This window comes from Erpetoichthys calabaricus, chromosome 4, assembly GCF_900747795.2.
Source record: "Erpetoichthys calabaricus chromosome 4, fErpCal1.3, whole genome shotgun sequence".
NCBI classification, from domain to species: Eukaryota; Metazoa; Chordata; class Cladistia; order Polypteriformes; family Polypteridae; genus Erpetoichthys; species Erpetoichthys calabaricus.
Genome location: NC_041397.2, coordinates 332023436 through 332046535, shown reverse-complemented (window position 1 = coordinate 332046535; position 23100 = coordinate 332023436). Strand labels below are relative to the sequence as shown.

General features: G+C 39.5%; 2 protein-coding genes and 1 long non-coding RNA gene across 35 annotated transcripts in view; 1 reads left to right on the top strand and 2 right to left on the bottom strand.

Moving 5' to 3' along the window:
* Positions 1 to 22482, bottom strand: part of LOC114643428 (uncharacterized) — a 54644-nt gene extending 32162 nt beyond the window's left edge. The window contains exons 1-2 of the long non-coding RNA XR_007934685.1: positions 22457 to 22482; positions 18478 to 18550 (exon numbers count right to left, since the gene is read on the bottom strand). This is a non-coding gene — a long non-coding RNA (uncharacterized LOC114643428). The remainder of the gene's footprint in view (positions 1 to 18477; positions 18551 to 22456) is intronic.
* Positions 1 to 23100, bottom strand: part of LOC114641392 (C-type lectin domain family 5 member A-like) — a 1576682-nt gene that overhangs the window by 903660 nt on the left and 649922 nt on the right. The window lies entirely within an intron of this gene.
* LOC127527375 (CD209 antigen-like protein E) overlaps positions 1 to 23100 on the top strand; it is a 381022-nt gene that overhangs the window by 127096 nt on the left and 230826 nt on the right. The window lies entirely within an intron of this gene.

Sequence of the window (23100 nt, the reverse complement as noted above, 5' to 3'; positions counted from 1 at the left end):
ATGAATCTTAGCCTGAAGAGGTCTATTAATTTTTGACATTTAAGATGTCTCCCCTAAAGGTTTCCCAATGTTGTATCTGTCCTGGTGTCTCTATAAACACAGGGGACTCCAGTTTCTGGATGACATGTTGCCTGAAGAAGGGGCCTGAGTTGCACTGCATATTGTAATCTTTTTAGTTAGCCAATAAAAGGGGTCATTTTGTTTGACTTCTCTCTTAATTAATTTAAAAAGTTAGTTCAAAATAATTAGTACAATTGATATTTCTTAAATCATTTAAAACTTCTGATTTGTAACTATCTCTGGTCATGTTCTGTATGTTCTGTACATGTTGTTCCGCGGTGGTCCTGTTAAACGTTATTTCGTGCCACTCTATGCTGCAATGTGGTGTAAGGATGGTATCACAATAAAGGCGCTTGACTTGACTTCTGCAGATAATATGACTCTTTATTGATGATCCATTAATTAATAAAATTGTACAAGTACAAATATATTTAAACCAGTAATGGCGGACTGCATGATAACGTGCAGTGAATCCACTTGACTTCTAGTTTTCATGCTCTTTCTCTGTACGTTTGACATTTGTTTGCTCAGAGGTTGATGCGCTTGTTGCTTCGTGAGCAGCTCTTCTTCTCTCCACCCTAGCGGCCCGCTCCTTCTCTTCTTCCATCGGCATCTTTTCATATTTAAACTGATGAAGTCCGTGTTTGTGTTGCAATTACTTAGTTCACTTAAGCTGGCACTTAAACGTTCAAGAATGATTTAAGATGTGAAGAGGTAGAGGAAGTGACGGTGAAGGTAATAGAGATGAGAACGGTACCCGTATGCATGTGCCACACGGCCGCCCTGCTGCGCACTGCAGAATGTTGATTCTAAAGTAAAATAAAATAAAAATAAAAAGAGGAATAAAAATCATCACCCGAATGATCTCGCCTAAAGAAGGGGCCTGAGTTGCCTCGAAAGCTTGCATATTGTAATCTTTTAAGTTAGCCAATAAAAGGGGTCATTTTGCTTGGCTTTTCTCTACATTCACAATGGCTAACATGGTACAACACCTCTGTTACTGTAGATATTTGATATAATTTCACTTACACGTATTTAGTTTGCCTTATTCTCAAAACATCAGACTATATTGGCTCAGGTGTTGCCTAAGTTTTGCACAGAAATCTTGACAACTCTGTGAACATGTGTACAGTTTATTAAACTTGTTCACTCTTTGATTTTCAGAAATACATTTCTCAATATTTCTTCACTGTGCCGCCTTTACGTAAAGATGTGGCTCTTTTTAGCAAGAACTTTCCTTTTTGTTTCAAATTGTAAAGCCTCTCTCCAAGCATTTCTCAGTATGACAGTGTGAACCTGCAGCTCTCACATATTCTGTTCCTCTACGCCGGTGGGCTGTGGTTTCATGTCACATAACATCTCCTGTACCACACAGCACCACCTCAAGTATGCTAAGGACCTGATCATTAATAAAATGTAATGTAATGACTCCTTAAGGATGCTCCCTCATGGTTTGATTGTCTTTTTACAGTGCACATCCAGTACCTAAGGTTCAGGGGACTCTGTCAGTGAGCCATCAACTCTCACAAAGCCGGCAATGCACACTCCGAGCTGCAGATCAGCATCACAAGGAGAAGACTTGAGGGGCTCTCAGTGTGAGGTGGGATTACTGGCACACTGTGTTACAGTGTCATGGAGAGACAGTTGTTACTTTGGATTTTTGATGAACTTTACAGTTGGATTCCATTTTGAAGTCTGTGTGACAGGATGTGACTTATAAGGACGGCGCGTATTTACTGTAGAGGGACATGTTGGGTGACTGACTTGTGTTGCTGTGAGAATAGCAATCTGTGTGTGTTGGTAAAATATTGTGCTTTATGAAGACACTTGAGTTGAGAGGACTACATTGTGTCAGCTTAAGCATCTCCCACGTGTCACACAATCTTCACAAATATTGTATGGATGTTCTGTGGGATTATCTGATTTATTGTTACATATTTAAGCACATCTTTTTTTGATATGTACGATAGTAATAAATCAATATATGTTGCTTTGAATACATATAAGAGACAAGGTTAAGACAGTAAAATCTAGTACAGAAGTAATAAAAACTGGTTAATACTTTTTGTTTTAATTTTATTTTTAACCAAAAGATTTTTAAAAATTGTAACTGTTCTAGCAACAGCAAAGACTTTATTTAGTGATTGAAACCTCATATAGCTTTATTTAATTATTTGTTTGTGTGTTTCAATCACATTTGTTGTAAATTAGTGTTTGGAAAATTACTTGACACTTTAATATAGAAATCATTTTCAACAATTCTCTCCTTAGGAAAAAGAAATCAGCCAAACTAGATAACCAAAGATGAAGACAGAATATCTTGTGGTATGCTTATATGGTAAAGATACCAAAATTCATATTTTGATTGGCTACCGTTTAACACAATATTTCTTTCTTATAGAGGAACATATAAAGTTGCTTGAAGAAAGGTTTAAGTCTGCGGTCAAAGAAGGACGTATCTGCTCTCCTGAAACACTTCAGTATTTTCTTCATTTTAGTGGAAAAAAAATGTAAAAGATAGTTTACAATAAAATATTTGCAGACTTGAATATGTGTGGTTATTTGTGTTTTTCCTAACTACAGTAATCTTAAAGACTATACAGCAGTAGTGAGAGTTCACACTTTATCATATATAACCATATTTGTTCTCATGTACAGTGAAATTCCTGCTTGCATGTCTGAGTAATATGAAACATGTCACTCCTGAAACTCTGTGTTTGTCTGTATATATGTATGTATGTAATAAATATTTCAAAGCAAATCTTACCAAAAGATATTTGCTGTAAACTTAGTTATTCATTGAATCCAGACTGATTATCTTATACTGCGGTGGGTTGGCACCCTGCCCGGGATTGGTTCCCTGCCTTGTGCCCTGTGTTGGCCGGGATTGGCTCCGGCAGACCCCCGTGACCCTGTGTTCGGATTCAGTGGGTTGGAAAATGGATGGATGGATGATTATCTTATATAGAGGTTGTCTCTTTACACTTTGTCAAATAGCGGTTATTTTAATAGCTTCATTGGCTTAGGTTTTAAAAACATTTACAAGTACAGTTGATTTCTATAATATTTTGAATTAGTTTAAGAGAATGCACTAAAAATACCTATGGCCTAATCAAAGCTTTTCTTAAAGCAGATCTTGAACAATGGGGAAAAACAATTGTATATTTCACTCATTAAATAACACAGTGCTAGAACAATTCTTTAGTGAACAGGTCATTAAACCCAACCAAGTACTTCAATCTTAATCTTAATTTAGGTATTCATTTGGTATATTGCAATCATGTATAATGGCCTGGGACAGTTTATTTGTAGTCTGAGGCCTCATATGACTTGGCAGGCCCAAAAAGACATGTATGTCAATAGCGAATATAATGAAGTTTAGGTATAGTCCCTGAAATAGCCACACAGCCCCACAGAATAATGGAACCTCCACCAAATTTGACAGTAGGTAGCAGGTGTTTTTCTTGGAATGCAGTGTTCTTCTTTTGCCACGCAAAGCGCTTTTTGTTCTGACCAAATAACTCAGTTTGTGTCTCATCAGTCCAAAGCACTTTTGTTCCAAAATGAATCTGGCTTGTCTAAATGAGCATTGGCATACAAGAAGCGACTCTGTTTGTGGTGTGAGTGCAGAAAGGGCTTCTTTCTCATCACCCTGCCATACAGATGTTCTTTGTGCAAATTGCGCTGAATTGTAGAATGATGTACAGATACACCATCTGCAGCCAGATGTTCTTGCAGGTCTTTGGAGGTGATCTGTGGGTTGTCTGTCACCATTCTCACAATCCTGCCTGTTCATATGCCACTCCTGTATTTGTCTTGGCCTTCCAGACCTGCTGGGTTTAACAGCAACTGTGCCTGTGGCCTTCCATTTCCTGATTCCATTCCTTACAGTTACAGAAACTGACAGTTTAAACCTCTGAGATAGCTTTTTGTAGCCTTCCCCTAAACCAGGAGACTCAACAATCTTTGTTTTTAGATCTTTTGAGAGTTTCTTGGATGATCCCATGCTGTCTGTCACTCTTCAGAGGAGAGTCAAAGGGAAGGAAGCCCAACTTGTAATTGACCACCTTAAATACCTTTATATCTCATGATGGACACACCTGTCTATGAAGTTCAAGGCTTAACGAGCTCATCACACCAAGTCATCAGCATTGAGCAGTGACAGGCATTCAAATCAGCACAATGACAAAGGGACCCACATTTGTGAACAGCCAGTTTTTCATATTTGATTTAATTTCATACAACTAAATACTGCTTCACTAAAAATCTTTCTTCGAAAAACACTGCAGTACTCCGATGTTCCTAGGAAATGAAAGACAGACTACTGTTATGTTTATTGTTGAAAGGAGAATAAATTATTATGCAGGCTGAGAAGGGTACCCAAACTTTTTCATACGACTGTATGTCAATAGCAAATATAATGAAGTTTAGGTATAAAGCTGTGTTTATCATATCCTGTACATGATGGTGAATTTAGGGATTCATTTGCTATACTGCAATTATACACAATGTTCTAGATCAGGGGTCCCCAACCCCCGGTCCGCGGCCCACTACCAGTCCGCAGCTGTCTGACAGCCGGGCCGCGAGAGAACTGCCGGCAACGGAGACTCACTCAGACTTTTCAGAACGCTTGTCGGGCGGGGCTTTGCAGCGGCGCAGAGAGAGGAGAGAGGCCGAGGTGAGAGAGTATTACAACACAGTATTTTTATGGTCCCGACAGTTTCCCCATATGACACGAGTCTATAGAAATCGCGTTACTACGAAGTACACTCAGCAGATGCTTTCATTACAACGAAGTGACCTTGAAATGCTTGAACGAATCATCCACAGAGCAGTTAGATCTGTGGTCGCAGCTCAGTTGTGCACGTTTGCACAGCGATCCCCAAACAGAAACATTGTAAAAAAATCTCTTTCTTCGAACTTTCCTCGTACTGTTTTTTTTTTGTTTGCTGTTTTTGTTGTCTGTGGTTTTCAGTGATTCCTTTTGCTTATTACTTGTCAACATTTGAAAAACATCCATTGGAATTTAACTCATTGTCACCCTCCTATAGAAACGGCAGACACGAAAAAAAGATAGCAGTGTTAATGTTTGTGATGTGCAATCTGTAGGAATGGCAAATGCAAAGCATACTGTATGTCTTTGTTATATGCAAAAAAAGAAGAAAAATCTCAGATTGCAAACGTATGCGAACTGCTTAATAACTTTAATAATAATAGAAATGTTATGTAAATTGTGTATAAAACTGCCCCCCTCCAAACACACACCCCCCCCCGAGAACCGGTCTGTGGAAAAAGTTTCATCTAATAAAGTGGTCCTTGCTGTCAAAAAGGTTGGGGACCACTGTTCTAGATTCATTTGTTTGTCCTTTCAGGCTTCATTTGGTTTGAGAGGCCAAAAAAGATTCATTCATCCATAGTGAATATACAGAAATGTAGGTAAAAATTCTGTTTATTCTATACCATGTATGACAGTCAATTTAGGTATTCATTTACTATATTGTAATCATGTATAATGCCCTAGGACAATTTATTTGTAGTCTGAGGCCTCACATGGTTTGGCAGGCCCAAAAAGACACGTATGTCAATAGCGAATGTAATGGAGTTTAGGTATAAAGCTGTGTGTATGTGTGTATCATATCCTGTATATGATGGTGAATTTAGGGATTCATTTGCTATACTGCAATTATACACAATGTTCTAGAGTCATTCATTTGTCCTTTCAGGCTTCATTTGGTTTGAGAGGCCAAAAAAGATTCATACGTCCATAGTGAATGTACAGAATTGTAGGTAAAAAAATTCTGTTTATTCTATAGCATGTATGACAGTGAATTTATGTATTATTTTCCTATTTGTTTAATTTGTAGTGTTAGTCCTCATCTGAATTGAAAGGCTCAGTAGGACACGTTAGCTAATAATGAATTTATTGAAAGTTATATAAAAATGTTCTCTTTATTTAACTATGAAATTAGAGTTTCATTTGTAATTATATGTACAGTAATCCCTCCTCCATCGCGGGGGTTGCGTTCCAGAGCCACCCGCGAAATAAGAAAATCCGCGAAGTAGAAACCATATGTTTATATGGTTATTTTTATATTGTCATGCTTGGGTCACAGATTTGCGCAGAAACACAGGAGGTTGTAGAGAGACAGGAACGTTATTCAAACACTGCAAACAAACATTTGTCTCTTTTTCAAAAGTTTAAACTGTGCTCCATGACAAGACAGAGATGACAGTTCCATCTCACAATTAAAAGAATGCAAACATATCTTCCTCTTCAAAGGAGCAAACAATTCAATAGGGCTGTTTGGCTTGTAAGTATGCGAAGCACCGAGGCACAAAGCTGTTGAAGGCGGCAGCTCACACCCCCTCAGTGAGGAGCAGAGAGAGAGACAGATAAAAAAATCAATACGTGCCCTTCGAGCTTTTAAGTATGCGAAGCATTGTGCAGCATGTCCTTCAGGAAGCAGGTGCACACAGAAGGTAGCAACGTGAAGATAATCTTTCAGCATTTTTAGACGAGCGTCCGTATCGTCTAGGTGTGCGAACAGCCCCCCTGCTCAATCCCCCTACGTCAGGATCAGAGAAAGTCAGCGCAAGAGACAGAGAAAAGTAAGCCGGGTAGCTTCTCAGCCATCTGCCAATAGCGTCCCTTGTATGAAATCAACTGGGCAAACCAACTGAGGAAGCATGTACCAGAAATTAAAAGACCCATTGTCCTCAGAAACCTGCGAAGCAGCGAAAAATCTGCGATATATATTTAAATATGCTTACATATAAAATCCGCGATGGAGTGAAGCCGCGAAAGGCGAAGCGCGATATAGCGAGGGATTACTGTATTGTAATTGTGCGCAATGCTCTAGGAAAATGAAATTATGTATTTTTTATTGCCTTGGTTGTAAACTTAATCTTAATATATCTTAGTTTGTTTGTGGTACATTTTTTGTTGGTGTGCTGTAGTCAATTTTGATAAATGTTTCCCTTGTTTTGTGTGTTTTTATCAATGCTTTACTTAAACCCCCAAGTTTCTATGACTTATATTTTAATGACAATTTACTGTTTCTTTGCTAATGAAATATGAAATGAGTGTAACTTAAAATCGGGTGTTGGTTAGTTAGGAGCTTGTGCTGACAGTGCGTTGGCACACCCAACACTTGACAACAATAATTGGCAATTAATTACATTGAACCTTTATATTCATTCATGCAATCAGACTACAGCCATAGCTGAGAATCTAGAAACCATGTTTGTAGTCTACATAATTCCAATTATTTCAAATCCTAATATATTATATTAACAACAAAGGTTTTTATCAGTAGCTTTTTCATAAATGATATTTGGATTTTTTATTTTTATTTAAAAAAAACTATTAAAGGCATAATTTTTAATAATTTAAGTCTCTAATATTTGACTTTCCTAATCAATTATTAAGCAGAAATCCTCACAAATATTTTGGTCCCTTTAATGTAGTGTGTGATTAGGAATTTCTGTGTGAAGTAAATGTCCTCATAAACATCAAATGTCCTCATAAACATTAAAAAATTAATGTCCCCATATGCCTGTAAAAAGTCAGGTCAAGAAATTCAAGTGGAATGTATCTTAATTAAGTCATAAATATAATTTATATGCATTTATTTTAATGATAAAATTAAAGGAAAGTGATGGCAGCTGACCGGAGCTGTGGCCGTAAGGTGGTCGGTGCCTGTCGTGGCGGCAATCCCCGAACCCGCTGGTGGACACCGGAGGTGAAGGATGCCGTCAAGCTGAAGAAGGAGTCCTACAGGACCCTTTTGTCCTGTGGGACCCCGGAGGCAGCTGATAGGTACCGGCAGGCCAAGCGGAATGCGGCTTTGGTGGTTGCTGAGGCAAAAACTCGGGCGTGGGAGGAGTTTGGGGAGGCCATGGAGAATGACTTTCGGACGGCTTCGAGGAGATTCTGGTCCACCATCCGGCGTCTCAGGAAGGGGAAGCAGTGCAGTGTCAACACTGTATATGGTGGGGATGGTGCGCTGCTGACCTCGACTCGGGACGTTGTGGGTCGGTGGGGGGAATACTTCGAAGACCTCCTCAATCCCATTAACATGCCTTCCAATGAGGAAGCAGAGCCTGGGGACTCAGAGGTGGGCTCCCCCATCTCTGGGACTGAGGTCACCGAGGTGGTCAAAAAACTCCTTGGTGGCAGGGCCCCGGGGGTGGATGAGATACGCCCGGAGTTCCTCAAGGCTCTGGATGTTGTAGGACTGTCTTGGCTGACACGCCTCTGCAACATCGCATGGACATCAGGGACAGTGCCTCTGGATTGGCAGACCGGGGTGGTGGTCCCCCTCTTTAAGAAGGGGGATCGGAGGGTGTGTTCCAACTACAGAGGGATCACACTCCTCAGCCTCCCTGGAAAAGTCTATTCAGGGGTCCTGGAGAGGAGGGTCCGTCGGATAGTCGAGCCTCGGATTCAGGAGGAACAGTGTGGTTTTCGTCCTGGTCGCGGAACAGTGGACCAGCTCTATACCCTTAGCAGGGTCCTGGAGGGTGCATGGGAGTTTGCCCAACCAGTCTACATGTGTTTTGTGGACTTAGAAAAGGCATTCGACCGTGTCCCTCGAGGAATCCTGTGGGGGGTACTCCGAGAGTATGGGGTACCGGCCCCCCTGATAAGGGCTGTTCGGTCCCTGTACGATCGGTGCCAGAGCTTGGTCCGCATTGCCGGCAGTAAGTCGAACCCGTTTCCAGTGAGAGTTGGACTCTGCCAGGGCTGCCCTTTGTCACCGATTCTGTTCATAACTTTTATGGACAGAATTTCTAGGCACAGCCAGGGCGTTGAGGGGGTCCGGTTTGGTGGGCTCAGGATTGGGTCACTGCTTTTTGCAGATGATGTTGTCCTGTTTGCTTCATCAGGCCATGATCTTCAGCTCTCTCTGGATCGGTTCGCAGCCGAGTGTGAAGCGGCTGGGATGAGAATCAGCACCTCCAAATCCGAGACCATGGTCCTCAACCGGAAAAGGGTGGAGTGCCCTCTCAGGGTTGGTAGCGAGATCCTGCCCCAAGTGGAGGAGTTCAAGTATCTCGGGGTCTTGTTCACGAGTAAGGGAAGAATGGAGCGTGAGATCGACAGGCGGATCGGTGCGGCATCCGCAGTAATGCGGGCTCTGCATCGGTCTGTCGTGGTGAAAAAGGAGCTGAGCCGCAAGGCGAAGCTCTCAATTTACCAGTCGATCTATGTTCCTACCCTCACCTATGGTCATGAGCTATGGGTAGTGACTGAAAGAACGAGATCGCGAATACAAGCGGCTGAAATGAGTTTCCTCCGCAGGGTGTCTGGGCTTTCCCTTAAAGATAGGGTGAGAAGCTCAGTCATCCGGGAGGGGCTCAGAGTAGAGCCGCTGCTCCTCCGCATCGAGAGGAGTCAGATGAGGTGGCTCGGGCATCTGATCAGGATGCCTCCTGGACGCCTCCCTGGTGAGGTGTTCCAGGCACGTCCAACCGGGAGGAGGCCCCGGGGAAGACCCAGGACACGCTGGAGGGACTATGTCTCTCGACTGGCCTGGGAACGCCTTGGGATTCTCCCGGAAGAGCTAGAAGAAGTGGCCGGGGAGAGGGAAGTCTGGGCATCTCTGCTCAAGCTGCTGCCCCCGCGACCCGACCTCGGATAAGCGGGAGACAATGGATGGATGAAGTGATGGATGTCCTAATAATGCAGGATTGGTTCAGGTGACCCTCATAAACCACATTTACCAGTATGTGTGTGTCTGTGTGTGTGTGTGTGTGTGTGTCTGTGTTCTAACATACTCAAAAAAAAATGCAACACTAATTACGGAAATAGTCAATAACAAAATAAATATTACAATAACATATTCAACAATCTTGTAATCTTTAAGTAAAAATTTGATTATATTGGACAATCATTATTGCTTATTACGGTGGTGTTTTATGAAAACGTCATAATCCAAATATTTAATGTAAAGCCCTTTTCACGTCATATATTTATTACTTTTTCTAACTAATAAACAAACTTAATCTTAAATCATTGAATTGTATCGAAATAAAACTTATCTATGCTAAACACTTTCCAGAACGCATTTCTGCATCTGAGGCGCACGATTGCGCGCATGTGCATAAGTTAGCCTGTGTGGATTTGTGTTTAGCGCTATTAGTAGTTGCAATACCACGACCAGCCTACAGGGGCGGGGAAAAAAAATGAGCACACACAGCTTACACATCAGAATCAGAGTTATCTGGTCAACAGGGACTTGAGGAAAAAAAGTGCGGGCGGGCTGTAGAAGGTGATAAAACGTAAGAAAATGCAGCCGAATTATGAGGACATTAGGAGATAGATAGATAGATAGATAGATAGATAGATAGATAGATAGATAGATAGATAGATAGATAGATAGATAGATAGATAGATAGATAGATAGATAGATAGATAGATAGATAGATAGATACTTTATTAATCCCAAGGGGCAATTCACAAAGTGTCCTTGTAATTCGAGATGCCCTTATAATGTTGGTGAAATGTCAGACGTTGTGTCCTTTTAAAGCATTTATACCAACACACACACACATACACAGACACACACAGACACACAGACATAGATCTTCAAATGACTGATTTGGACTTCATTCACACACAGTATTAAATGCTATATATATTTACAGATAGTTGCACACACACACACACACACACACACCAAATACACACTTATATCCAATTGTACTCTGTGTTCAGATTGATTTTATTGATATTCTGCAACACAGACTGGAATGTTCATCATTAGATTATATGACACTAATACAAAACACGAGTGGAAAAAGGTCAGAAGTGTTAAAATATAGGAACCGTATTTCCCAAGCTGTGGTGTCCACTCAGCCATGAACAGATGAAACACGACATAAGAACTCTCCCTCAAAGACCATCGCCCTTTGGTGGATAAAGGGTTTCTTTTCGTACACTGTCAGATTCTGACCAGCTGGTGTCCTTTGTATTTCCTATTTTGAATTCTTCTGAGTCTTCTGTGCTCTTAACTCTCTTCAAAGGTTCCCTGTTAGTCTGAAGAAGATGCCATTGTGCTATATATTTATGCAAACATGACATTCGTGTTTTGGAACATGGACAGTGCCAGGAATTCCACTTGATGCCATAGTATGCCTAAACCCTGGCAGGTCTACTGTAATAGGACACTTTGGGCTCCTACACTGATATGAACCTCTTTGAACTTTTAACATTCAGTGTGACCTCATGTGACCTTAGGGTGATGCCATGTTCTGTAGCTTCACGTTGCCTTTTCAAGCCTTGTTCTTTTTTATGTTCTCCCTTCCACTTTTCCCTAACCGTGTCATTTAGCACTTCCTCAGTTAAGACCACATCTGTGTTGCCTGTTGCGAGACAATAGAAAAGGGACTGAATGTGTTGACAATCAAAGGCCACTCCTTAATGCAAAATCCAAATTACGCCAGCAAACATTCATTTCACATAGAATTTTATGTGTAGAACCCCAGGTCTTCTTCTGAACGTGCACTGGAATTGATTCACCGTGGAAAACTTTTGCGACAGCAAATATTCCTCCAGCCTTGTCAATACTCATGGACTTAAGATGATGTTCTGTACTAATCCATGGCTTACAGCTGGAGTGTTTTCTCTTCATGTGCACTTGAAGGTTCTTTTTGTTCAGTCTGAGGTTACAAAGAGAACATTGCACCTTTCTTATGGCAAATATCATCCTATTATATAAAAAGGGTGACAGGGCAGATCCAAGCAACTATAGGCCAGTAAGCTTAACATGCATCACAGGAAAATTAATGGAAGGAATTATTAAGGATAAGATCGAGCAACACCTGGCAAGGATAGGAGTTATTCTAAGCAGTCAGCATGGGGTCGGAAGAGGGAGGTCGTGTTTTACTAACATGCTGGAATTCTATGAGGAGGCAACAAAAGAATACGATCAAAGTGGAGCAGATGATATTATTTATCTGGACTTTCAGAAAGCATTTGATAAGGTGCCACATGAGAGGTTGGGCATCAAATTAAAAGATGTGGGAGTTCAGGGTGATGTTTGTAGATGAGTGCAGAATTGGCTCAGACACAGGAAGCAGAGAGTGATGGTGCGAGGAACCTCATCAGAACTGGCTGATGTTAAGAGTGGTGACCAGCAGGGGTCAGTGCTAGGGCCGCTGCTATTTTTAATATGTATAAATGATTTAGATAGGAATATAAGTAACAAGCTGGTTAAGTTTGCAGATGATACCTAGATAGGTGGATTAGCAGATCATTTGGAATCCGTTATATCATTACAGAAGGACTTGGACAGCAGACAGGCTTGGGCAGATTTGTGGCAGATGAAATTTAATGTCAGTAAATGTAAAGAATTACACATAGGAAGTAAAAATGTGAGGTTTGAATACACAATGGGCGGTCGGAAAATCGAGAGTACACCTTATGAGAAGGATTTAGGAGTCATAGTGGACTCTAAGCTATCGACTTCCCGATAGTGTGCAGAAGCCATTAAGAAGGCTAACAGATTGTCAGGTTATATAGCACCTTGATGTGTGGAGTACAAGTCCAAGGAGGTTCTGCTCAACCTTTATAATGCACTGGTGAGGCCTCATCTTGAGTACTGTGTGCAGTTTTGGTCCCCAGGCTACAAAAAGGACATAACAGCACTGGAGAAGGTCCAGAGAAGAGCGACTAGGCTGATTCCAGGGCTAAAGGGGTTGAATTATGAGGAAAGATTAAAAGAGCTGAGCCTTTACAGTTTAAGCAAAAGAAGATTAAGAGGTGACATGATTGAAGTGTTTAAAATTATGAAGGGAATTAGTGCAGTGGATCGAGACTGTTATTTTAAAATGAGTTCATCAAGAACACGGACACAGTTGGAAAATGGTTAAGGGTAAATTTCGCCCAAACATTAGAAAGTTTTTCTTTACACAAAGAACGATAGAAACTTGGAATAAGCTACCAAGTAGTGTGGTAGACATTAAGACATTAGGGTCTTTCAAAACTCGACTTGATGTTTTCTTGGAAGAAATAAGTGGATAGTACTGGCGAGCTTTGTTGGGCTGAATGGCCTGTTCTCGTCTAGAGTGTTCTAATGTTCTGATCTTGACTTGGACCACCTTATGGAATTCAGAGGGCAGAGGCTGGGCAGTGACCAGTGCCGTGGGCACGGAGGGCAGAGAGAGCACTTTAGGACCTTTGCCACACCCTGACAAGTGCCAGATGAACTGATCTTTATGGACTACAGTTTTCTGGCAATAACAGCAATGGCAGCGGCCTGATCCCTGGCAGTTCAGTGATCACTTGTATATTTTGAAACCTGAAACAGTACAAAGAAAAAAAGGTTAATGTTCAGAATTATTTTGCTAAACATTTAAAACTGTTCAAAAGAAATTCAGATAATCCTTATCTATACATATTAATAAAAGGCAAAGCCCTCACTGACTCACTGACTGACTGACTCACTCATCACTAATTCTCGAACTTCCCGTGTAGGTGGAAGGCTGAAATTTGGCAGGCTCATTCCGTACAGCTTACTTACAAAAGTTAGGCAGGTTTCATTTCGAAATTCTACGCATAATGGTCATAACTGGAACATATTTTTTGTCCATACACTGTAATGGAGGAGGCGGAGTCACGTATCGCGTCATCACGCCTCCTACGTAATCACGTGAACTAAAAACAAGGAAGAGATTTACAGCACGAGTCAAACGCGGGAACGAAGGTAAATGACGTTAATTTTTGACTGTCTTTTAATACTGTGTAAGCATACATATTAACACATGTGCAATTAAACGTGTGCATTTACGGGGTGATTTCTCAGGCTTAAAAGCTCGCCTTTTACTAAAAAGGTAAATGCAAAACTATTTTCAATCAGTTTATTGAAACGCTCCCGTTAAGGATTGCAATAACATATTCGCGAGATAAAAGAACGAAGTAGAGGGAAATGAAGGAAGAGCCGCAAACAGCGACGAGCAAAAAATTAATTAAACAATTGAGAAGGGAGCGAGTGAAGCATACAAGCATGTTCATAAGGGAAACAAAGCACGGTGTAAAACGTAAGTTTAAATTAAGTTTATAGAAACGCTCCCGCTGCGGATTGCAATAACATATTCGCGAGATAAAAGTTTAATGAGAAGACACGAGGTATAAACGAACCACACGCCGTGGCGCAACGTTAGGGGCAACAGTTTCAACCATTCTATGATCTGCTTCTTGCAACTGAAAGACGGCACATGGCGGATGTTAGCCGACTTGCTGACCACAACGTTAGGGGCTTCAACTCTAGCGCTGACGCCACATCTCAGTGCCAACAGTTTGCAGACTCTACTTAAAAGACACGCCCTCCTCACTGGACAGTTATAAAGACCAATCAAACTAACGATGACATCAAGTATTACCCAATCAAAAGTAGGAAAGGAGGCATCTTCATAAAATGCTTGTGGGATGATTTGCATGAGACGCTGCTTTAAAAAAAATGATAAAAAAAATACGGGACAAATCCCGTCCAGTATTGATTCAAAACGGGACGCGCAATTTCATTCTCAAATGCGGCATGATTCCGTATTTTAAAGGACGGGTGGCACCCCTACAGTGCCAGGTAACCACCCATACAATCAGATTGTGATTCAGACTAGGAATGCAATGAATGTAATTACCCCGATCTACATACAAGGCGAAAGTCTTGCAACATTCAAAGATGATGGTTTGGGATAAGTACACCATAGAACATAAAAGAGCTTATGAAGCCTTGAACCGAAAAAAGCAAGATCTCAGAGATCGTAAAAAAAAAAATAGGAGGTAATGTCGTTTTACTCGTTGTAGATTTTAGTCAAACATTACCAGTTATTCCATGAGGGAGACCAGCAGATGAACTCAACGCGTGTTTAAAATCCATGCTTCTCCCACGCTCGGTTATATGTCGCGTGTTCTCGGGTAGGTACACCAAAAAATGTATACATTTGAGCATGTAATGGGCAAACAAAAAATGAGGTATACCCGAAGGCACTGCAGTAGTACTTAATCTAACTTTACTTCTTAAATGTTAATGTTTTACTGTTTAATAATTTATACGCTTCTTATATGTTGTTCAAATTCTTTTATCAAAATACCAGTGACAGCGCAATGCATGATAACGTGGAGTGAATACACCATACGCATCCGCCCACGGCCACCCTGGTGTGCGCAGATAGGAGTTGATTCTACAATAAAATAAAATAAAGATAAAAAGAGTAATACAATCATCACCCATAAAGCGGATAGTAGACGTGACGTACTATATGTGTACCACATTTCAAGTGTATAGGTGAAACGGTTTTGCGAGCTACAGGTGATTTAAAATCCTGGACAGACACACAAATTGCCACGGTAGCAAATTACAGAAGAAGATTTTACTGTTTAATAATTTATATTTATATGAAATGTGCTTCTTATATATTACTTCATATTCTCATATGATAATGATGTTAATGTTTATATTGATTTCTGTGTTATTGAAACTGCATGTATGTGTATATGTATATATATATATATATATATATATATATATATATATATATATATATATATATATATATATATATATATATACTAGCAAAATACCCGCGCTTCGCAGCGGAGAAGTAGTGTGTTAAAGAGGTTATGAAAAAAAAAGGAAACATTTTAAAAATAACGTAACATGATTGTCAATGTAATTGTGTTGTCATTGTTATAAGTGTTGCTGTCTTTTATATATATATATATATATATATATTATATATATAATATACACACACACATAAACATTTATATACATATACATATATATACATACAGTGGTGTGAAAAACTATTTGCCCCCTTCCTGATTTCTTATTCTTTTGCATGTTTGTCACACAAAATGTTTCTGATCATCAAACACATTTAACCATTAGTCAAATATAACACAAGTAAACACAAAATGCAGTTTGTAAATGGTGGTTTTTATTATTTAGGGAGAAAAAAAAATCCAAACCTACATGGCCCTGTGTGAAAAAGTAATTGCCCCCTGAACCTAATAACTGGTTGGGCCACCCTTAGCAGCAATAACTGCAATCAAGCGTTTGCGATAACTTGCAATGAGTCTTTTACAGCGCTCTGGAGGAATTTTGGCCCACTCATCTTTGCAAAATTGTTGTAATTCAGCTTTATTTGAGGGTTTTCTAGTATGAACCGCCTTTTTAAGGTCATGCCATAGCATCTCAATTGGATTCAGGTCAGGACTTTGACTAGGCCACTCCAAAGTCTTCATTTTGTTTTTCTTCAGCCATTCAGAGGTGGATTTGCTGGTGTGTTTTGGGTCATTGTCCTGTTGCAGCACCCAAGATCGCTTCAGCTTGAGTTGACGAACAGATGGCCGGACATTCTCCTTCAGGATTTTTTTGGTAGACAGTAGAATTCATGATTCCATCTATCACAGCAAGCCTTCCAGGTCCTGAAGCAGCAAAACAACCCCAGACCATCACACTACCACCACCATATTTTACTGTTGGTATGATGTTCTTTTTCTGAAATGCTGTGTTCCTTTTACGCCAGATGTAACGGGACATTTGCCTTCCAAAAAGTTCAACTTTTGACTCATCAGTCCACAAGGTATTTTCCCAAAAGTCCTGGCAATCATTGAGATGTTTCTTAGCAAAATTGAGACGAGCCCTAATGTTCTTTTTGCTTAACAGTGGTTTGCGTCTTGGAAATCTGCCATGCAGGCCGTTTTTGCCCAGTCTCTTTCTTATGGTGGAGTCGTGAACACTGACCTTAATTGAGGCAAGTGACGCCTGCAGTTCTTTAGACGTTGTCCTGGGGTCTTTTGTGACCTCTCGGATGAGTCGTCTCTGCGCTCTTGGGGTAATTTTGGTTGGCCGGCCACTCCTGGGAAGGTTCACCACTGTTCCATGTTTTTGCCATTTGTGGATAATGGCTCTCACTGTGGTTCGCTGGAGTCCCAAAGCTTTAGAAATGGCTTTATATCCTTTACCAGACTGATAGATCTCAATTACTTCTGTTCTCATTTGTTCCTGAATTTCTTTGGATCTTGGCATGATGTCTAGCTTTTGAGGTGCTTTTGGTCTACTTCTCTGTGTCAGGCAGCTCCTATTTAAGTGATTTCTTGATTGAAACAGGTGTGGCAGTAATCAGGCCTGGGGGTGGCTACGGAAATTGAACTCGGGTGTAATACACCACAGTTAGGTTATTGTTTAACAAGGGGGCAATTACTTTTTCACACAGGGCCATGTAGGTTTGGATTTTTTTTCTCCCTAAATAATAAAAACCATCATTTAAAAACTGCATTTTGTGTTTACTTGTGTTATATTTGACTAATGGTTAAATGTGTTTGATGATCAGAAACATTTTGTGTGACAAACATGCAAAAGAATAAGAAATCAGGAAGGGGGCAAATAGTTTTTCACACCACTGTATATACAGTATATATATATATATGCAGTTTATATATATATATATATATATACAGTATATATATATATATATATATATATATATATATATATATATATATATATATATATATATATATATATATATATATATATATGTGAATGTATGTATGTATATATCTATGTCTATATATATATATATATATGTAGATATGTAAATTTGTATATGTATATATATGTTTATGTGGATGTGTATATACGTATGTATATGTAGATATGTGTATATGTAGATATGTATTTATATGTATATATGTTTATGTATATATATGGTTACATAACCTCTTTAACACACTACTTCTCCGCTGCGAAGCGCGGGTATTTTGCTATATATATATAAAAGACAGCAACACTTATAACAATGACAACACAATTACATTGACAATCATGTTACGTTATTTTTAAAATGTTTCCTTTTTTTTTCATAACCTCTTTAACACACTACTTCTCCGCTGCGAAGCGCGGGTATTTTGCTAGTATTTAATAAAGTTAAAACATGCAAATCCTGTCCTATTATTCTTTTAAACAGAACAAACTAATAAAAGATTCAGTCAATGATGCATGAAATGTATGAAAATATATTATATGTTTCCTGTCGATTATAGGTAATGTAATTCCACACTTACCTTCTGGAACATTAAAGTATTTGTAATGTGATCTTTGTCATATTCTACTAAATATTTTAAAAGAGAAAATTGTGTTAATACACAGTCATGAATTAATGAATCTAAAATTATTCAAAGCTAGATTTTCAAAAGGTGGTAAAGTACATTTTGTCAAATAAAATCATGTTGTTAAGGTGAATATCTAGCTGCATTTAATTGTATTAAAAGTGTCAATTACTCAAATTGTACAAGTTACAAGATATACTCTAGAGAGCTGCACATCCCTCCATGGACCACCACTGTCCTTCTGTGGCTCTGTAAGTGGCTGATGAGGCCTGTAGAAGCCGATCTTTTATAGCAACACAGACAAGCAAACTCCTGAGCACCAAACACAACTGGAGGTTCCTCTGTGGTCTTCAATATACTTCTGTGTCTCTGGTGAATATAAAATGGATGTAAAGTCCTTAAAACTGACAAACATGCACGAGAACAAACGTTTCACTTGATTTGACTTGAAAACAATGAAACATTTAATATTGTTTTAAGAGTTCAAACACACTGTACTATCATGGAGAGAACTGTTGTGTTTTTACACTTAAACCAACAGTATAATAGTAAGTTAATAAAGAAAGACACAAATACGGCTATTACCAAACTTCCACCATTTTATGTATATAAAACAAGTTCCGGCTGTAACGTGCACCTTAATACCAGGGTGCAGGCACATAACACATTCAATGCAATTATTTGAAACATTAAATAGAACTTATATTTAGTATTAAATTTTTACATATACATAACATTTCCTCCCACCCAGCTTGGATGTATAACAGTATTTTTTTTATATATATATCATATCTACAAAACACTTGGCATGGATACAAAACATGAATATAAAGACAGCTAAAGCATACTATATAAAAGTGCACCATTTACTACGGTGTACTGAAACATTTATATATGGCGAAATGCAGCTTACCAAAGCTAACAGACTCCTAAGTACTTTGTACATTAATATTGACTACAAGTTCAACCTTTCAGGAGGTTTATGAATCCTCTCAGGATAGCGTCTTTCTTGTGTAGGTGGAGCAGACATTTGAGATGAGGTTGATTCAGCAGATTCTTGAGGCTGAGATTCACCATCAGCAAGGGATGAATCAGGTGTCAAGAAGGTAAACTCATTTGAGTTCTGAGGAATGATCAGCTCCTCAGCCTCATCTTGTGATGTGTCTTCCTCAGCTTGTGCATCTAGAAGCTGGTCGATATGTCTGCGCCAGACTGTATCATGCCCCACCTGCACTGTGTATGTCAGTGGACCAGTCTTTGACACAATCTTACCAGGTTGCCATTTCTGATTTGAGTGTCGGTAGTCTCTAGCAAGCACTTTATGTCCAACCTCAAATATTCTAAGCTTGCGTTGTTTTTGGTCTTGGAAGCACTGCTTCTTTTGCACATGTATACGCAAATCAGGTTTTAGCAGATCTAAGCGTGATCTCAAGCTTCTTCCCAGGAAAAGCATTGCTGGAGTCTGACCTGTGGTTGAGTGAGCTGTGTTTCGATAGGCTAGAAGGAAGCTTGCAATTTTCACATGTAGCGACTCTTTTTCCTTTTCCATGGCTTTCATAGATAGTTTGAAGGACTGAATAAAACGTTCAGCTAGACCATTTGTTGCAGGATGGTAAGGAACAGAGGTGATGTGCTTAATGCCATTCTTTTTTACAAATGCCTGGAACTCAGCAGATGTAAACTGAGTGCCATTGTCACTGACTAGTTGTTCTGGAAGTCCATTACGTGCAAATAAGGTGTGGAGTATATCTACCGTATTAGATGATGTTGCCTTTTTTACTGCAAAAATTTCAGGCCATTTTGAATGTGCATCAACCACAATGAGAAACATTCGATTATGGAAAGGTCCTGCATAGTCAATGTGAAGTCGTTGCCAGACAGAGCTTGGCCATTCCCAGGTATGAAGGGGAGCGCTTTGGGGCTGTCGCCGAGTCTGTTGACATCCTGTGCATGACTTGGCCAGATTCTCTATTTGAAGGTCAATTCCAGGCCACCATATGTAGCTTCGGGCTAAGCTTTTCATCTTTACAACACCTAAATGACCTTCATGAAGTGCCTCAAGTATTTTTGTACGAAGTTTGGGTCGTACAATCACTCTTGTGCCCCACATAATGCATCCTTGACACACTGATAACTGGTCACGTCGATTTGAGTACTCAGGGAGATCAGCATCACTTCTAGAAGGCCAACCTTTTATTATCAAGTCAAATAATTTGGCCATAGTGGGATCTCGACTTGTCTCTTTCTGAATTTGAGCACTTGTAATGGGTAAGGGCTCCAGTTGTGTTAGATGAAAAATTTCAGCTGGATCGGAAAGGTTTTGAGTTCCCTTAAACTCACAAGGTAGACGGGAAAGTCCATCTGCATTTGCTTGTTGTTTTATGCCTCTGAATTCAATTTGGTAGTCATGGCCGCCTAAAAACAAAGACCATCGTTGTAAGCGTGCTGCAGCCATGGTTGGAACACACTTATGAGGACTGAAAATAGCAACTAAGGGCTGATGATCAGTAACTAATGTGAAATGTTTACCATATAGGTATTGATTAAATTTCTTTACCGCCCACACTAGGCTTAGACCTTCCCTGTCTATCTGTGCAGAATTCTTTTCAGCAGGATGGCATTTTCTCAGCGTGCTTTTCTACAACCTTATTGAGGCTGCACTGTGAAATCACTTTTCTCTTAAATTCTAAGGCGTCTTTTTCCGCCGTTTCCATTGAAATCACTATTTCCTGTGCGCGCTGTAATGTTAAATCTCTTTCTGTGAAGAGCCGTTTCTGTATGCTCTCGTTGTGAAGCCCGCACACGAGTCGATCTCTTAGCATGTCGGACAAGCCCTCGCCAAAATGACAGTGCTCTGTAAGCCGCCTTAGCTCAGCAATATAGTCTGCAATTGACTCGTGTTCCTGCTGGTCCCGTTTATGAAAGCGAAACCGCTCGGCAATAATCATCGGCTTTGGGTTCAAATGTGCTTGCAATACATCCACAATATCTTTAAATGATTTTTCTGTGGGTTTCAACGGTGCCACTAGACTGCGCAACAGATTATAAGTTTTCGGACCCATTACACTTAAAAGCACAGCCACCTTTCTCTCATTCCCGATATCATTTGCGAGGCAGTACTGCTCAAGTCTCTCAATGTAAGTAGCCCATTCCTCCTCGGTGCTGTCAAAAGCAGCCATTTGTCCTACACAGCCATACATCTTGTTTCAAATTCTTAAGATTTTCTTTACTCACTTCTGTGTTTATCCGTCTCTCTTCTGGCAGGCCCAGGGTGCGCTCTTCAGTATGCCACGAAGCACATAGAAAACATGGAAATTCACTCAACGCAAAGCAGAGAAGCTCAGTTGGTTTTGAACAGTCAGCATGCGGCAGGGTTATTTATTTTCTCATCGCCAATTCTGTTGTGTTTTTACACTTAAACCAACAGTATAATAGTAAGTTAATAAAGAAAGACACAAATACGGCTATTACCAAACTTCCACCATTTTATGTATATAAAATAAGTTCCGGCTGTAACGTGCACCTTAATACCAGGGTGCAGGCACATAACACATTCAATGCAATTATTTGAAACATTAAATAGAACTTATATTTAGTATTAAATTTTTACATATACATAACAAGAACTTTATAAAATAATATCAATAATAACAACATGATTCTGTCCTGGAAGTTCTTTTTCCCATTATTGTCTACAATCTAATTTGAACTTTCTTCAACTCGAGGTAATTGAATATTGCATTCACACTTGCCCTTTGTTTGTAGCTACTTATTAAAATGTTCAGTTATGTACTGTAAATATAAACACAGAACTATGAAAAAGATCATCTAAAGTGACCTAAGTATATTCCAACTTCTGACTAGAACATTACTATAATTGAAAACCAGGATATCCACTATTAACTGAATGATGTTCTAGCAATCACAAGTACTTAATCACGGTCACTTATATTTGATTACATTCCGTTACACTTAGCTATGGTTAATTATACTCAACAACGGTCAAATACGTATCATAACAATTGATATAAAAAATGATTGACTGCTGAATCCATCGATTTACTATTCAGAATCGAGTATTCCGAACAGCCCTGAAACAATTAGCTACACAAACCGACCTGTTTGTTGTTTAACTGTTAATACTTTCTTAGAGCGCTTAGTACTGCACGGAACCTGAAAGTCGATTCAACATCTTTATGACACTCTGGTATAATTCGTACCCTAGCAGTAAAGTATAATATTATCTAATATTAGTAAAACTTGCAACAAACTCACTGCCATCTTGATTTCCAACTCAAACTGTGTCTTCTTCTTCTTTCCTCGAAAAGATTTCAGAAGGATTTATTAAAGTCCACCATTTCTTCGAACTCCAACAAAAACAATGCTGGGCGTATCGAAACTGACATCAGAGGGTGTTCCGTGACCGATGTTGGGGCGTTCCGTGATATGAAGGGCAATTATTACAAGAAAGACGGATACAGAGAATCCCACCACAATTTGATAATAAAACAGCTCAGAATCTTTCACGTTTTAATTGCTTTAGTGTTTTTTTTCTATATTTTTTAAAGTTATGTCTAGAATGCTAATGTCCATACAGAGAGGTGTAATAGTCTGGGGTCTTTCAAAATCCAACAGTAATTTAAAAAATATATATATTATTAGTTAGAGTTTACTCTAAGCAAACCTTTATCTATTGTGATGGTTAACTTTGGTAATGATTGATCTACGGGTTAGGGTTACCAAGAAAGGAGACAGAACAAGAAGTAAGGGTCTTCTTCTTCTTCTTCTTTCAGCTGCTCCCATTAGGAGCTGCCACAGCAGATCATCTTCTTATCTTTCTGTCCTCTCCATCTTGTTCTGTTACACCCATCACCTGCATGTCCTCTCTCACCACATCCATAAACCTTCTCTTAGGCCTT